Genomic DNA, 5000 nt, shown 5'->3' with positions numbered 1-5000 from the left:
TATATATATATATATATATATATAGGGAGAGTTTACGAAAAAAAACAAAAGACGAAGACAGGTGGTGTACAAAACAAACAGATGTATTAGTATAACGCTCAGCAATTGAAAAAAGTCTTTTACGTTTCGAGCCTACGCTCTTCTACAGAAACGAATAAGAGGAAAGTTCAGCGCCCCAGCATGGTGAATACACACACACACACACATGCACCCACATAGTCAACGGTTAACGTCCCAAGGGCATCAATTAAACATATACCAGTAATAAACTGGTTTAGAAAGATGTAGTCTATTTTTGTAAATCTTTAACCTGTGCTAAAATTACTATCATTATTCCATTACTTTTGACGGAAAATCTTTTAGACACCGAGTAAGGTTAACAAAGAATTGGTCGGCTTTCATTTGGTTATATTCCATTGAAGTTTAGATTATCGCATACAGGTTGTGTAAAATCACCATCATACACTTCTGGGGACCATTCAAAAACCTTAAGGCGTTATTTGTTCCGATGCAATATTAAACTGACCGAGGAAGAGGACATTTCTGAAATCGTCTTTAAAACGCCACCCAATTTCAAGATTTGATATATTTCCAAGGTTCTTAGTTCGATTTGAAAACCCCACTAGAATGGGAGAAAGCGCTAATACATGATCTAAGTTATATGATGTATATATAAAAGTAAGGTTGTGTGTCTGTCTCCTACGATTTAGATTCCTAACTACTCTCACATTTTGCGGTGTAGTTTAACCAAAAGCGGGTATCTTATAGTCGTAATTCATATCGAGCCCTTCTGGGTATTAGCGCGCGTCTACGATGAGTCTATGATTTAAAAAAAAAATTACTATAATTTTTCCGTATTTTTAATGCATTTTCGCTCGGTTTATATAAGGGAAGTAACTCTCTAAAAATGTATTATTAAATCTCAGAACGTAAAAAGCTACAGTAACACCCCCTTTGTGGTTAGCCATATTGAGATGGCTATTATACTTTACATCTCTAAAAATGCTTATATAGTTATTTCCCTTACAAACCCGAGCAACGCCGGATGATACTGCTAGTGATGTATAAAAACATGTAATATACAAATAAATATCTGTAAATATAAAACCATCCGAATTTCTGAGTACCTCATTTCTTCTAATATATATATATATATATATATATATATATATATATATATATACGTACGCACGCACACACACACACACACACACACACACACACAGGGTGTGGAAGCAAAACTTGAAAGATAATAGATAATTCACCAAATTATTTATATTACAGCAACCTGACATAAATATGATTTTAACACAAGTTTATAGGTGTATAAAGAGATAATTTATTCAATATGTCTGCCTTCATTGTCCACCACAGCCTTCACGCGCTGCCTGAAGGCGTCACAACTCTGCATGATGAAGTTCTCAGACATGTCCCACTCTTCCCCTCGGGATTTGCTTAAATTGATCAAGACATGGATGCGAAGTTCTGTTGATAGAGGGCTCCAATTTGCCCCATACGGCATAGCCCAGGGTGTTCAAGAAGGCCAGAGGTTAGCAGGCCAAAAGTCGGTGAAGTTGTCTTCGCAGAATTTCTGCACTTTCTCTGCCGCAGGAGCACCATCTTGGGTCCACACATAATTACCGCTGAGGCGGTTAGAATTCAACCAAGGTAGAACCTTATACCGCAGGACTTTATAATAAACCTCAGCCCCCGCCCACCTTTTCCCCTGACTTGAAAAATGGAGAGGCTTCTTCCGTCAGACGCCACGACTCCCAGTTTCATGACTTGAGCTGGAGGCTTGGTCTTAAAGACGCCCTTATTTCGGAAGGAGACCCTACTAATGTATCGATCATTGCGACGTTTTAAAACAGAGTCGACGGTAAAGATTTTTTCATCTGAAAAAACTTTGACGATTTCTCCATTGTGCTTCAGATATCACAACACTTTTTTCGCCCTTTCATGCCGTTTGGCTTTCATTGCATGAGTCAATAGGTGTTTCGGGGGTTCTCACGTATGACCCCCAAATGTAAATTAGTGTGTACTGCATTTCTGATGGTCTTTGGACCAACTTTCATGTCCATGGACAGTTTTCTCCTGGATGTTGTTGGGTCTTTCGCAAGTTTGGCTTTGAGAGATTTAAGAAATGTATTATCCTGTTTTTTATCTATGCCTCCACTTCCTTGCTTTCTCTTGATGCCGCCAATATCCAGCATTTGGTTCTTAACGTTGTGGACAGTGCTCACGGAGGCCCCCAACAGTCTGAGCAATGCGTCTAATTGCAACCCTGGCACGAAGCAAATCTGCAATGCATTGTCCCTTGGTTTCAAGTGCAGATGTTTGATCGTATGACTGGAACGTCTCCTTAAAGTAACTCTATGTACCTCAACCTTAAAATAAAAAATTAAAAAATTTTTACTATTTACGCTCAGGAATGTATGAAAAATAAGGCTTCCAAAATATTCCAAGTTTTGCTTCCCCGCCTTGTGTGTATATATATCGTCGGTAAAACATAAATCTAAGTTATAGAGAAATCTATAATATAAATCCGCCTTCATGATACCGATAAAGGAGATACGTTATGTCACTAGCCAGCCATGCATGGCAGCTGAAAGATGACTGGATTCCATGCACAATAGAATGGAGAATCCTAGAAATTCAAGGCCCCTACATAAACTATGCATAGCAACACGAGCGAGGATTCTAAAGGATTCTCTCGAACCGGGGATCATCCTTACCTCCAGAAGGGAGGTCTTCGTACCGTGCTTGTATTTCAAGAAATTCCTGCTGACCTATTGGAGCCCATAAGATAATAGGGTCACTTTCGATCGATAGCCAAAGAGAGACAATCCTCTGTTGTTGACATTGAGTAGCGAGGTCCTTTCCTTCTTCATATTCTAGAGAGGCCTTAAGCCAACAAGTTTTGGGATCTGATGATACGCTATAAAGCTAAGCGCTCTATGGACGTGAAACCCAGGGTAATCCCATAAACCGACCCTATCTAACTTTATATTTATATATATAAGGATCAAAAGCTAAATTTTGCAGTGCCGTTGTGACGTACACCCTCCATTAATCCTCCGTAAATTCTACTGAAATTGAATGACAAAATCTAGAAAGGAAATTGGACCATAACAAAGGCAGGTTTCGCTGTGCTCTGCACTTGACTGGTTCAGATCTCTTTCTAATATGAAATGGACTGAATTTTTTTCTATAGCACCTTAAACAACTGTCTTCTACTCTAGCCCCGGGGCTGACCAATGCCTTGTGAATGAATTCGGTAGACGGAAACTATATAGAAGCCCGTCGCGTGTGACTGTGTATGTATGTATGTATGTATATATTAACAAAGGGCGTCTGGTAAGTAGCTTACTTACCAACCACATGGTTCCAGGTTCAGCCCCACTGCGTGGTACCTAGGGCAAGTGCCTTCTACTATATCCTCGGACCGACCAAAGCCTTGTGAGTGGATTTGTAGACGGAAACTAAAAGAAGCTCGTCGTATATATATGTGTGTGTGTTTGTGCGTCTGTATTTGTCCCTCCCACCATCGCTTGGCAACTGATGTTGGTGTGTTCACGTCCCCGTAACTTAGCAGCTCGGCAAAAGAGACCGATAGAATAAGTGCCAGGCTTACAAAGACTAAAAGACTAAGTCCTGGGGTCGATTTGTTCGACTAAATGCGGTGTTCCAGCATGGCCGCACTCAATTGACTAAAACAAATAAAAGGAAATACTAAAAGAATGAAAAGAGGTTGTACGGTGCGCCGCATGGATAAATCAAGGGCAGAGCAGAAAGACCCTAACAAGGGCAGAGCAGAAAGACCCTAACAAGCGGGAAGGCAACGGAAGACAACATGCGGGAAAATAGACCGGAACATTCCAAACGGCAAAAAGGACAAAAACAAGATACACGGACCATTCGCAGCCGATTTCCTCTTCAGGCAGTATATATATATATATATATATATATATTCGAGACCCCCTTCGGTCATGAATGACCATAGGGTTGCACCTAGAAAGTTACCCACCCAGGCACAAGTCCGGGCAAGGTTGTTTATGGAAGACCAGCAGTTTCCTCAAGGGAAAGGCAAAGGGGCCGATACAGCTTGGCACCAGTAACGTCGCAACTCATTTCTACAGCTGAGTGAACTGGAGCAACGTGAAATAAAGTGTCTTTCTTAAGAACACAACACGCAGCCGGTCCGAGATCGAACTCACAACCTCACGATCGTAAGCTCGGCGCTCTAACCACTGAGCCATGCGCCTTCACTATATCTATATATATATATATAATATTATATATATATATATAATATATTATATATATATATAATATATATATATATATATATATAATATATATATATATATATATATTATATATAATATATATATATATATATATATATATATATATATATCTGTAATTATTTTTTACTGTTTCCTATATATATATATATTATATATATATATATATATATATATAAGAAAAAACTTACTTAGAAATGGATGTGTGCGTTCCGTCATATAATAACAAATTATAAATAAAACATATGCATATATACATACATATATACGTACCTACCCTCTCTTATATAACATGCATATATGGGTACAGGACACCAAAAAAACGTCGAACACAATGAGAAACGAAACATAAATACAAAACCAAGGAAATGGGCATTTTTCTTAACAACAGAAAATAGAGTACAGGACATACAGCACAAGGAAAATTCCCCTTCTTCAGCCGCCTCTGTTTCATCTCTCGCGTTTCGAGGTGAAGGCGAGACACGACTCCGTTGAAACATTCCTTCCCCAAAAGGCAAATTAAATAAAATTTGAGATTTTTTGCGGAGGGGTAAAAATGGTAACAAAAACAGGACAGTAAAGACAGTACAAAATATAACAGTAAAAGACAGGGCAAGGAGAACAACAGTAACACAGACATTGAGAGCTGTTAAGCCAAACGAGAGAAAAGATTACGAACGCTTTTGAGAACGG

This window comes from Octopus sinensis, linkage group LG15 (genome assembly GCF_006345805.1).
Source record: "Octopus sinensis linkage group LG15, ASM634580v1, whole genome shotgun sequence".
Lineage (NCBI taxonomy): Eukaryota > Metazoa > Mollusca > Cephalopoda > Octopoda > Octopodidae > Octopus > Octopus sinensis.
The sequence above is the reverse complement of the archived record's forward strand: the minus strand, read 5'-3'. Positions refer to the sequence as shown.